At 36.1% G+C, this 14,057-nt stretch overlaps 1 protein-coding gene across 3 annotated transcripts in view; it reads right to left on the bottom strand.

Annotated features, from left to right (window-relative positions):
- The window catches only part of LOC136025923 (6-phosphofructo-2-kinase/fructose-2,6-bisphosphatase-like), a 127,176-nt gene extending 122,579 nt beyond the window's left edge, over positions 1-4,597 (bottom strand). Inside the window, exon 1 of one of the 3 annotated variants that reach the window (XM_065702020.1) lies at positions 4,231-4,597. The gene's annotated coding sequence lies outside the window, so the exon portion shown is untranslated. The remainder of the gene's footprint in view (positions 1-4,230) is intronic. The other 2 variants (XM_065702030.1, XM_065702053.1) reach the window with 2 other exon arrangements.
- Between the last annotated feature and the right edge of the window lie 9,460 nt (positions 4,598-14,057).

The following is a 14,057-nucleotide window of genomic DNA, read 5'->3' as shown; positions in this document are numbered from 1 at the left end:
GGTGCTTGAGAGATTTGTTAAGAAAGCTCTAATTGAACATCTTGAAGTTAATAACATACTCTCCACATCACAACATGGATTCAGATCTGGTAGATCTGTTGACACTAACCTCGTCCAAACATATGAATTGGTGACTATACTGCTTGATAAGAGTCTTCCTGTCGACATAATTCGTCTTGATCTGTCCAAAGCATTCGATAAGGTTTGTCATGAATTCCTCATAATCAAACTGAAGGCTGCAGGTGTCAATGAAGGTGTTGTACAGTGGATTATGGGCTTCCTCTCTGACAGATCACAGAGTGTCAGAGTTTTCGATTCACAAGGAACTCTTCATTTCTCTTCTCCCACAACTGTATTAAGTGGAGTACCCCAGGGTACTATTCTTGGACCAACACTTTTTAACTTCTATGTCAACGATATACCTATCCTTCTTTCAAATCTTGTTACCCTTTATGCTGATGACTCAAAACTAGTTGGAAAAGCGGCTACTTCCTCTGACCAGCAATCAATTCAAACAGATCTTGACAGTCTAGAAAGAAGAGCTAACAAGTGGCTCCTTACTTTTAATGTTGAAAACTGCCATACCATCCATTTGCGCAAACACAACAAGCATCATAAAAATTTCCTTCAAGACCGCTTCCTTTCTGCTGTTTCCGATGAAAAAGATCTTGGGGTTATTGTTGATCACCAATTAAAGTTTAGCAGCCATGCTAAGTCTGTTTCATCTTCTGCAAATAAATCCCTTGGTATTATAAAAAGAACCACGTCCAGCCGAAACCCAAGAGTTTTTATGAAGTTATATAAGGCGCTTGTACGACCACGTCTGGAGGTCCGGAATGTCATTGGCAGCCCCTTTTTTCAAAAAAGAGAAGAAGTTGCTTGAGGATGTCCAGCGTCGTGCCACTAAGATGGTTAACAGTGTGAATAAATTTCCATACGAAGAAAGACTATGTCGTTTGAAGCTGCCGACACTGACATACCGAAAGAAAAGAGGTGACGTGATTTTAACCAAGAAAATCCTTTGTAAAAACATCCTTCCCGGTCTCTTTGCACAGCCCTTGCATTCTGGTACTAGGGGACATTCATTGAAGCTCCCCATGCAGCATTCCACAAGTAGACATAGAAGTCATTTCTTCAGCCAAAGAGTCATCAATCTGTGGAATCAGTCGTCTGAGGAAACAGTTTCTGCAATTTCAACCGTCACGTTCAAGTCCCACCTTGATAAGGAATGGCTCTGCCAGGAGTTCCTTTACAATTGGGAAGCTGCAGAGTCCTCCACAAGAGTCTAATCTAACAGCCATAATCTACATCAAAGGAATTTTTTTCATCACTGGAGCATTACAAGGATGGAAAGTCCTTATATAGCTCCAAGCTGCGACTTAAGGTAATTTAAGGTTATGATACAAGTCTTTTATTCTATAATTCATTATTTACGAATCAATTACTTCTTTCCTTCCAATAAATTTGATAACTGGTCTTCGAAAGCTGAAAAAACGCGAATCATTCAGTGCGGAAACTGTTGGGGAAGGGTTTAAAAAGTCCTTAATTTTTAATAATCGAATGATTTGTTTTTGTTTGAGTTGTGTTTATTTTTTATATCGTTTTAGTATTTTCCCTTTTTCTATTTTTTCCTCTTTTTCCCGCCTTTACTATTATTGTAGTTATCCCCTGTCTTTTTTTTGAGCTGATAGGATGAATTGAAATAAATAATGTCCAATTGATCGGTTTTTCAAGCATTTTTCTGCTTTAGTGCAAATTGTTGCAAAATTGAGTTTTGTCAATAAAATGGTTTGAAATGAAAAACTGAATTGAAAAAAGGGGTGAATCTTTGAGCCAGAATATTTTGAGTAAGAATCAGGATATTTTTTTTTCTATCTTCTTTTATGTTCTGTATTTTTCTCATTTTAGCAATTTTTTTTTTCAAAGTTGTACCCGAAACTCAAAACGCTAGACCCCTGACACAAAATAATTTCAAGTGTCTGCTTCAACTACACGATTGAATCCTAGGTTTAGCTAGCCCGGGCTCAATCTTGACGTTAGAAACGGTGGTCCTAATTTTTTTCTCTGTAACGAACCATTAAAGTCTGTTATACGATTAAATAAAGAAAACAAATTTTTTCCAGCTGAAAGCAAGGAGCAGCATTAAAGCTTAGATAGGAACAGAAAAAAGTTTAATACTAACAGAAGCTTATTACGAACAGTAAATATTACATATATGAGGGAGGTGTCCCTCCGTCAAAACCCGCCAATAAGAATGAATCCTGAAAAACAAAGGCCGTTTAACTAGAATAATTAGCTCCTTTAAAAAAAAATATTAAAAACACCTTAGCGCAAAGAGTGAGGTATTATGGAGAGGACAACCCCCATATACGCAATAATTTCTGTTCATTTAAAATTTTAATGCTGCTCCTTCTTTTCAGTTGAAAAAACTTGTTTTTATTTAATTCTGGTCTTTTTTTTTAAATAATACAGGAAATCCGGCTCAACCTCCACGGAAAAATCTTCCTGATCGCGGAAAGGTTCTCTAGACAATTCAACCCCACTGGAGATTTAAGTCTAGGCGTCTGCCCCCCGCCCCCGGTGATTACCCTCGATACTCCCCCGCGGAAAATACCCAGCCTCGGAAAATACCCCCGGAAAATATCCTCCTGGGAAAATACCCCCACTCCCCACCGAAAACACCCTTCGGGCAATACCCTCTAGAAAATATCCCTCCCCTCGGGGAAAATACTCCTGGTAAATACCCCCGGAAAATACCTCCCCCGTGGAAAATACGGCTTTCCATATATTAGAATTTTATTTGGGTTTTGTTTTTGAAATTTCTGTAGGGAAGGAATTTTGGTACTTGTGTATTATGCGGCATTCACTGAAGCTTACGCTATGTAAAAATCAATAACAAACCGGTTTCTTCGTTAATTTCTTTCAGCTTAGTGCGTGACAAGACAAAGACAAGCGACAGAATATATGGGAAATATATAATTTGTTACTATTTTTAAAATAAAATATTTGTGTAATTTGTAAAATACGTAATAATTTCTGTTCATTTAAAATTTTGATGTTGCTCCTTACTTTCAGTTGAAAAAACTGTTTTTTTTTAAATTTAATTTTTGATCGTTTTTAAATAGCACCGGGAAAACCGGTTTCTTCGTTAGTATATTCTTTACTTTAGAAACAAATTTGGGCTATATATTCACACATTAGGGGGGGGGGGCAAAGTAAAGTGGCTTTGCATGCAAAAGTGTTAGGTACAATTATTTTACATAATACGAAGTAATAATTATTTTCTGCCTTCAAATGTCCAAAAACCTTACCCCTGCCCCCTCCTTATGCGCAAATATATAGCCCAAGTTATATATTTCCCGTCTATTTTGTCACTTGTCTTTGTCTTGTCTCGCGCTAAGCTAAAACAAACTAACGAAGAAACCAGTTTGTTCTCGAGTTTTACATAGTGTAAACTTGACTGTGTGGCACATAATACACAAGTACCGAAATTCCTTCCTCCTATGGAAAAAAAAACTCACATAAAATTCTTAAATTTGAAAAGCCTTATTATCCACGTGGGTGTGTTTTCCGGGAAGATATATTTACCGGGGGATATTTTCCGCCGGGGTGGGCTTCTAAAGGGGGTATTATTCGGTTTTATCTGGGGGGGGGGGGCTAAGCACCGTCTACCAGTTATGATATACATAAATTTTCTACGAATCATATCTCCAAGGCTCAATCATGGTTTTTCAAGTTGTGTATAATCCCACGGTCGTACCTGGACCCCAAGACTATATCCAGGGAGGCGGTACGGGGCTTAACCTCTCCCTTTCCCCAAAATGTTTGTCCAATTCATAAAAATATAGCAAAAATGCATATAAAAAAGCTGTTGATGCGTTTTTAATTTTTTTGTAAATCCTCTGATAAAATACCCCTCCCCCCCAAACCAAAATCCTAGATCCGTCCTTACTGGCTCCATTGAAGGGAGTGGGGCATAACTGTCACGGTAGAAAACATATTGAAAAGAGTTTTGAACCTAGAATATAATGTTGCTAATCTTTTGTTATTGCAATGTTTACTTCAGAGAAGGAACCTTGATCAATAATTACCATATTTTCCAACCCCTTTCTAATCAGCAATTGATATATTTATCCTAAAATAGTCAACAAAAGTCAATTCAACCTAATTTAAAAATTACTTGCCTAACTAATATTTACGCTAGAATCATACGAAATTAGATATTCTTACGTGTTTATCAGAGAAATCCCAAAGAATACGGTATCTTATGGCACAGTTTTATCTTATTGCACAAAAATTTATAAAGTTGCAAATAGGAGAAGGCCAGGTAAGACAGCGGGTTACATCAACAAGATGCCAAGGACTGATTTGAATTAAGCACGATTCGTCATAGGTGTATTGCAGTCTATCCAAAAACTAGTGTACACCTTTGGCTTTTAATTCATGTGGTTTGCCGGTTCATTGGAGGTCATTCAAAATATTAATATCCTCGTTGAAAAAATAAACTACCAATTTATATAGATGGCTTACATGACTAACTTCCTCGGACTGTTTCTTTCTTCAAGGTCGTGTTCAAGGTGAGTTCCCGCCAACGACTGGAAAATTCGAATTGGGAACTCTGGGAAGATTTGGAACTTGTGCCAAAATCGCATCTTTACATGTCTTATCAACACAATTTTTCAATTAGAAACAACAACAAAGATATGAATAAATTATGTGTCTTCCATTAAAAAGCCATATAAAGAGAGGAGGAACGAGGGCAGGTGCGTCATCAGTGGAGGGGGTTCTATCAGACTGAAATCTTGTACGTAAATATTAATTTAGTCCCTTAAAAAATGACCATTCTCCCTGTCAGCTCTCCTTATGGAATGATATGGCCTCCAACGAAGATGAATCTAGACTGTGACCTGAAAGCGGAAAATTTTACCAGCATATGTGCATATGCCCGAAGCTATTTCAGGAGGGGGACAGAAAGTCAATTTTCATTGTAGAAATGTCAATATTTTTAACTTTTTGATGCATTTTGTCAACCTATTTTCTTACAGTGGTCTCGATTTACAAAAATATAGGAGGGGGTAAAACGTAGTTCTCAAATCTAGGGAGGGGGACAAATTTGTCGTTGTTTTAAATTTTCAATGAAGACACCAAACAAAGGGCACTTTTCAATGAAAATATTCCCAAAAGGTTTTTTTCAAAATATAAGGGGATGTAAGAGGGCAAGTGCCCCATGCCCGTCCCAGTGATGCCAATATTTTCTGAAAAGTAAAATTCACAACTTATGCTATTATCTTTTTCCTCTTTTTTGCGGGGGGGGGAGTGTCCTTGGATTTTCCTTAATAGGGGTTCAAATCCTGTACCTACTCCCTGTTGGAGGTCTCTCGTCACTAGGCTTTAAAACCTTTACAGAAAGTAATAGGGAAAGGGAATAGCACTACAGTTGTTTTTAGTGTGAGATTTTCTTGTGAGACATGATTCCTTGCACATTCCTTAGGGAGAACTTCCCCTTTTAACCCGCTCCATCTCTGCGAGTATAACAACTAGGAATTTAATGAAATGTATTCAGAAATTCAATTGATCTAGATATTGAAAAAAATTCATTTATTTTCAGTACTCTTGTTTCTAGGCAAGTAATGTCAGTATAATATGGTTAATTAAGATAATTATATTTCTAAAGATAAATTTTAAAGAAAGTAAAGATAAAAGGGGGATAGTACTTTTTAGCCAAAGAATTAATGTTGATAAATTCATTACCAGAGACGCCCAAAATACAGTTCAAGAAGGAAGGGGAGGGCACTAATTTGCATTTTTTCAGAGGATAATGGTTAGAACAAGGCTTTTCCGAGTCCAAGCACACCTGTAACCCCCCAACAGTATTGCATTAAACTTTGATCTAGATTTTACAACCAGAATGATCAAAGATCCATAAAATTCACCTCCAAGAGAAAGGGGTGAGCCACGAAGAATAAGAGACTGAAATTATGAATCTGTTGCTCCTAGAAGTAGTCCTAAAACATTCTAGCAGAATGGGTGGGCTTATCGCACATTGTTAAAATCAGAATATTGCAAGGCTATGTATGATTGAAGGTGTCAAATTGGGCCAGTGACCCTAAACCTCCAATCTCCTATGCCCTTAGGCATCCCCGAATGCCACGGATGGTATTGGGTGAAAATTTGAGGCATTATTTTTACTAAATAGTCCAAAGGTCTAATTGATATGCCTCAATGACCTCACATGATCCAGGCAGCCTATAAAGCAAAGACTTTTAATTATATAAATTGCCGATGTTTCATAGATAGGCTTTAGCGGGATAAGGTTTGAATGTTGCCTTGTTTAAACCAGAATCATGCAATGATTTTTATCTTGGAGTGTGGACACCCTCCTTGATTTCCCAGCTGAAATGGCGACCAAGATGAATAGGGTACACAATAATTTGTTTTCAGTCGTCCAAGGGCTTGGCTATGGAACTTGATTTTAGGAATTAATATGATATGAAAGGCGAAAATACAGGAACCAAATCTTGTTTTCCCTTTGCCTTGAAACTTACAGGGCAAGAAACTAACACATTAGACAAAAATGAGCTATAGAAGTCTGAAACCTTTCGATCTTCCCATACCAAAAGGAACTACCGACCTTGAAATATGTTTAATCAGTCTCGACCAAAAGGTGTTAAATGACTAAAAAATTTTGACCATCGTGAAACCCACCCTAAGCTCCCCTACCCAGATGAAAATGTGTTCTGGGAATATTTTCGATGATGATACTTTTTTTTGGATCGGCTTGGAACTTACGGGGCATGATTTGCGATCGGTTTGAAACTTACAGAGAATGTATCCTGGTCCAATAAGATTTTAAAACATTTGTCAAAAGGCTAAAATGAGCAAATCATGTCTAATCAGTTGGAAACTTACAGGGCGATAAGACCTCAAAGCCAAAATGATTTTGTAAAAAGGACGTAAATGCGGCTAATACGTCTTTAAAGTTCTACTAGCTTTTATCTAACAGAATATATATCCTGGTTTAATGGGATTTCAACGCAACCTGGACTTCCCTATCCAGACAAAAGTTGTTCCAGAAATATTTTCGGTTGCGATATGTTCGTTATTTCGATTACGATATTTTCGATAGTGGTCATATATACTTCGGAGGGGACTCATTGGATTGGTAATCAAAATTCCTAGTGCCACTTTTAAGAGTTTGAGTAATCATAGATTTGATCGGCTTGAAACTTACAGCTCATGTATTCTTGACCAACGGGACCGCAATGCACAATTGTTGTTTACCAATGATACTTCAAAACAATTTTCCAAAAGGCTTAAACGGATATAATCATGTCTAGCCGGCCGGAAACTTACAGGGCACATGTCCAAAAACAAGGGACCTCAAAACCATAATAACTTTTATGAAAAGGGTGAAAGTGTATACAATCCGTCTTTTAATGTTTGATTGATCAGCATCTATCAAACAGAACACGCTTTCCGTCGCCTGGTGTAAATATCGAAATATCTGTCACACACTTCCACTACTTGTGGCACAGATATACCACGCGTGTTATATTTCCACAATACTGGGCACAGTTCTTCCACACTTGGCATACTTTACCTACAGCATTACCTGGTGTATTCAATTTCTGAAGTTTCTGTGCCTCCTTGTCTATTACTAGCACAAGGGGATTAAAATGTAAGCAGGGCAGTTCTGTCGGCAGATTTTCTGCCGATTAAATTGCTCTACTAATGGGTTAACGGCATTCTGGTGCAAATTTAAATATTTCTTGAGACTTTTCACAAATCCATTGTTGTTAGTGGATGAGAGTTTATGCCGTAACATTCTTTTTGATGACCTGCCGAGGGACTCTCGCTGCCATAAGCTCTTCGCTTTTTCTCTTTTTCTTTTGTTTTCGTTGCTTCAACTGTTTAAATCTAGTTCTTAGTGACACATTTGCTTCTTTCTACATTTGCTTCTGACTTTAATATTTCATGGCTAGTTTAAAGTATTTCTTCACCGCCTTTCCTATAGTGAACTAAATTTCGCTAGTTCATTCCATTATTAATTAGCTTATACCAGTTCAACCACATTGCACCCAATTACGACGAATTACACAGCACCGTAAAAAACTTGGTGGTGGTCAATCCCTCGTATATGAAATTATTTCTCTATTGATTAGTTAAAGACAGGTGCACATTTCAGTACTATTAAAGCACTGTTTTATTATGTGTAGCACTATAGCACGTGCTCAGGGTTTCTAAAATAGCACGGAAGTGCTATTTTAGCACTCTTTTAGTATTGTTAGTCAATTTTTTGCGTAAATGACTAAAAATTGCTGTGTAGTATGCAAATGTGTACAGCTGTAGAACTTTGGTAACAGATCGCGGTGGCAGCAGTAGTTATGACGCTACGCACACACTTTTGACTCCTAAATCAATATTCTTTTTTTTTGCTTGGCTTTTGGGTCTTCAGTAAAGTGAAGTTTTTTGTAATCCTACATGCGTAATGAAATGATATCATTTGTTTTATTTGTATTAGGAAAATGATGACGTCATGATGTCATATTTAAGCAACAAAAGAAATTGTGCCACAGCAAAGTGGAATTTTCTGCAACTTTGTACCCAAAAATATTTTTTGCCCATAGACGGTCAAAATACCAGGAATTCAAATTCTAAAATTAAAATTCGGTTTACCATGTTCTGAACCACTCAACTTGAGACCCCACCCCTGTCTTGAAGTGAGGAAAAGAGTTTTTTTTTATATTTTAGACTGTTCACATCAATTTCTAATCATAGAATCCTGAAGTGTCAAGGCAATGAACTTGATTAGGTGTGGTTTGACTTGTGGCCAAATAAAAAGGTATTTTTGCTTGATCATAGTGGCAGCAATAGCTGCAAACTTGTAATGAGTGAACCAAAAACCATAGTAACCAAAAGTTAAAAAAGGTGTTCTGAAGAAGAACTGTCTAGTGAAAGAAGAAATTCCCATCTGAAACTGATTCAGGAATAGTGATATTCAAAAAAGCCTGAAACCCTAAAATGGCGTCAGCTAAAGATGAAAAGTGCACCGTCAGAAACAACATGGTTGGAAACCTTATACAGGGAAACTACAGTCCCCCACCTTGAACAACAAGGAAAATCACTTTTTTGCATGGGTAAGACTAATCTGTCTCCGATTTTTTCTTTTTCCTTTTCGTCCAAGGCTAGAGGTTATCTTAGGTTAGGTTTCTTGGTATCTCGAAATTCTCGAAATTCGTCACCAATAATATTATCTTGTCCCAGTTGTAGAGGTGACTGGAACTTAGTAAAGGTCGCGTTATGCGACTGATCTATTAATAAGTTAACGACTTTTGGTCAATATAGTAGGAGAATCAGTAGTTATTGCCACCAAAGTAGTTACTAATAAACATAATGAAATTATTTAGCAAGACTGAAGTATATTTCAGTAGATGATTTGCCGTACAATATTTTTAAATTATTTATTTTCTCGAATCAGAAGGGTTGTGTATTACTAAAATCCGATATTTAAAATCTAGTAGGCCGTATCCAGGGGTATGGTTAGAGTTCTTAAACCCATCTGAAATATTTGTCCGAATTGTAAGTAGATGAGGAGGCAATATTCAGACCGGGGCCATCCCCGTTGAATCCCCATCCGACATTTTTTCTCAAAGTTTCTTGAAGATGCAGGTGTTTGTTACGTAATAGTAGTTGCGTGACTTGTTGATTTTATTGAGGGTGATGTAACCTTGCGTGACTTGTTAAATTTTACAATCCGCTTCAGTATTTTAAAGTGGAGAGGGCGTTGTATTATCTTTGAATGCCGAAATAGAGAAATATTTGAATTCTGGTAGCACTACTGGATATGTATGAGTGCATTGCCATGAAAGTTGGAGAGAAGAAGTTGGTGAAGAGAAGAGAAGTTGGTGTTGAAAGAGAAGAGAAAAGTTTCTTAGTAGATGAAGAAGCCAACTTCTTGCTTAGGCTGCTGCTGCTGGTAACACGTTACCACTTGATAAATCTTATAACCATCCTCCTAGTATTAATATTCAGCTAAAGGTAAAAAGAAGCTAGGTGTACCCCAGCAACATTATCATACAACATATCCTGTCTTGGTGCTGAAACCGCAATTTATGCAAAAGTAATGTGGTAATAGAAAAAGAAATCACTGTTAAAATAAAAAAGGCCACTAGTAAACACTATCAGCAAGGATATTAACGACAAATTGGTGAAAAACAAACCCCATGCAAACATTAATAGTGTGAATAATACCTTACACACTGATACATTCATTGAGCCATTAATCACTATGGTAGGGATAAATGTGTTTTAAATTTTTTTATTCCTTAGATTTATTGTTGGTTACCACTCCTAACTCTAAGGTCTCAATAGGTGACCAGCTTAATTGGGTACCTGGAATGTAGAATGGTAACGAGAAGATGGAAAGAATCTTCATACTTTTTTAGTCTTTAATAATCAGTGAGAGTGTAAGGATATTGCTTTGGAATATTGTCTGAGACTTATGTGTCTTGGTCCCAATGCTTTAGTAAATTTATTGAGAAACTATTCGAAACAAAATAAAATGATATTGCACATTTGTTTGAAGATTACCCAGAGTTTCAGTTACTTTTCCCTTTTCTCTAGTGAGCCAATAAGTGATCGGAATAAGCGACTAGTGACGGCAGAGAACATTAATTTTATTTATCTTTAGTTAGTTTCTTTTTGGAAGTGAGTCAGTCAACACTGAAAAATATTTTACACATGTCCGTTATGTTCGTATATATTAGCTGGTCTTCCTGGGAGAATTGTACTATTATTGATGACTATAATAAAAAGAATAGATTATGCAGTCTATGTAGATTACATAGAGGATATGCTGTGCAAATTAAAGACTGTAATTCTAGTCTAGAAGATGTCTACGACTCTCATACTAGAGGTTTTCTATGCTCCAATGTGATCAATGGGAAAATACTTACCCTAGTATGAAGCAAAGCCACAATATCTTGAAAGTAAAAGTCTAATAGTTTTTACCCAAGGTTCAGCCAATGTCGGCTTTATTGAACTTTGACTATGATAGAGGATTCTATTATATTTCAATGAAATATTTTTTGAATATGAATTAAAAAATTCACCTCCCTGATTCGTTTGAATTTTTCAATCACAATTTGGTTCAAGAATACGTTTCAGGTTTATCCACTTCATCACCTTTCTTTGATTCCAGTGGAACGGCAGATGCATAATGACTAAGTACACTGATTGCAAGTAAAATATACTTGTAAGGACTATTGTGACGTGTTTGAATCTCTTCAGGAGTAAAAAATCTACTTGTAATATTTACAATGGGAAAAAGAATTTAGTTTCTCGGTAAAGACTACCATAAACTCTATGATTTTGATTAAGAATGTAGCTGGGTTTTCTCTGTAAATACTCTGTTGCTAGCTTCTTTTCAAGTCCAGTGACTCGAAGAAGTGTGGTGGTTGAACTTAAACACCCCCCTCCTTTCACCAATATTGTCATGAACACCTTTCAATACTTGAGCAATTTTCAACATGATTGCTGTGTGAAGTGTCCACTGCCCTTTTTCATGCTAACAGGTGATGTGCTGATGTTAAGATGCCTTTGTTTTTTAAATCTTCATCATTAATTTTCGTGCTAGAATTTTCAGAAAACGAGTTAAAAAAACATCTGTTGATATTTTTCCATTTTCCCTTAATCGATTTAAAATATTTTTATTCCCAATAAGACTTTTCGGAAAGCGTGATGACTTTAAAAACTTTACAAATGACTATCAAATGGTTCAATTCTTTTACGATTTGTAATTAAATCTAATACCGAATCAGTTAGATTGTAGGTCTTGCCGTTATTATAACTTCATTCCTTTTGTCATCAATTTGTGCATGTTTATTTTCAGTGAGATAAGTAAAGAGTCTCTTACATTGATGACGATAAGAATGTCGTATTAGGTCTACAACACTTGACAAAGCCTTAGATACATCTTCTTCTTGTTTTAGCGATGGTAGTACTAGCAGTGATGTTGAACTTAAGGAATTTTGATGCTGATGAATAATATATACTTCGAGCGGTCTTTCAAGGTAGGGTTTATGGCTATCGACACTTCGAAGCATTTGAAGCAAGATCAATTTTTCATTGTCGACAATTGTTTCATTGTTAATAGATTTATCAAGATTATCTTCGAAGTGCTGTTTTGGCAAGAGAATAAGTTCTATTGGCGTCAATTTGAAAGGTTTAGTCACATCTAGAGAATGGTGTTGACAAGTCTGGCGATTAATATCAGTAACAGTGAAAAAAAGATACTCCCCACTTGAACAAGCCGTTTTCTATTAAAACCATTTCCTTTCTTTTTGCAAGCTGGGACACGTACCAATGAGCGATGTTGCTTTGTCTTTTGCTTAGTTACTTCTGGAATTTGAACATTACCTTCAGTCAAATTAAAAAAAGTTCAGATAGGAGATGAATGAATTCATTGTCAATACCGTGTTTGAGTATAACCATCCTTAGCCGCGGTTTTGCTTTACCTAGGACAGCAAATAAATGTGTGTTTTCTTGTAGTTTTATCAGTATCATTAGGGCAACTAATGACCTTTCTTACTGTTCACGGGTAGGTATACAGTAATTTCATTGTAAAAAATGTCAGTGACTACATGTAACTCCTCGGGTGTATTTTGATTGAGACGCAAGAGATTGTAACCAAACAGTTTAGTTGTAGCTTTGTTGTATAATGAGAGTAAAAATTACAGTTCACCAGGATATATTTACTTGTTTAAAGTTATGAGGAAACTTGAATCACGAACAGCCCAGTAAATGATAAGTACAAATTAAAGGAGGTGTTCTCATACATTCGCTCTGATGAAAGAAACTGTGGAAAACAACGGTTACGGAAATTTTTTCATGATGATATCAGACCATGTATAATGGTAATATCTCCTGAAAACATTCTTCAATGGACTCAGCTAAATCATCAATAATCAACCATTACTTTGGTTCAAAACACTAAACACGTCAAGGCCCCGTATGAATTATATATCTGATGCAATACTCTTTATTTTATAATCAGACTATTACCATATGTTATAGTATTAGAAGGTATTTTTGAATTTCTTAAAAACATTTTATCACAATTTTGAATCATTTTCGTTAAAAGTGTTGTTATACCAGCCATTGATGGTCCGCAAAGAAATTATCTGGATTGAATTTTAAATTCATACATATTACTCTTCTAGCTGGCAAAATGAATTAACCTGACCTAACCTCAATCTGTGGAATAAAATACCTAAAAAGACAAAAATAAAATAGATTTTTCTTTAGTTATAATAAAGGCACAACATATATACAGATACACTTGTCAACAACATGGAATAAACAGTTAAACATATTTAAATAAGCACTTGAATATGAAAAAGTACTTGGACATAGTACCCAGACGGTGGAGGTGGCCGCTGCGGTGGCCAAAAGAGACGGCATCCGATTTGCTGAGCTAGGGCCGGCTACGGGGCAAGAAGAAAAAATAATAGTACAATATCAAACACATGTACGCAAAAAAATACAACGATTCCGCCTTGCGCAAAAAAAACAAATATAAAACACACTGCTATGCTGGAGAATGTTAGGATGGAGACTGAGAAGAAACTGCTGTGGTACTAAACTGTTGGAATAAAAAAACAGACCCATCTCTCCCGCCAACAATTGAACTTTCCCCATACCGAGACACTTTCTATATACTACACATTCATCTCGATCTTAAGTAAGGTAATGGCTGTCAGGTAGTGTCCTCACACCGTTGGCATTTTTTTTTACTCTAACTGTATTAACTAAAAGATAAGAGCAACATTGAAACTTAAAACGAACAGAAATTATTCCGTATATGTAAGAAGTCGTCCACTCCTCAACGCCTTGCTCCTTACGCTAAATTTTTTTATTGTTAAAAAATAAAGTTGTGAGAAAGAGTTTCGCCAATGAGAATCAGTTAAAAAACTTTTTTTATTTAATATCTGAACTTTGTCAATTAATTTGGCTGACCGTACACGAAATATTAAAATGAAATTTACATATAAATTTTA

Source organism: Artemia franciscana, chromosome 1 (genome assembly GCF_032884065.1).
Source record: "Artemia franciscana chromosome 1, ASM3288406v1, whole genome shotgun sequence".
NCBI lineage: Eukaryota > Metazoa > Arthropoda > Branchiopoda > Anostraca > Artemiidae > Artemia > Artemia franciscana.
This window is presented reverse-complemented; position numbering and strand designations above follow the sequence as displayed.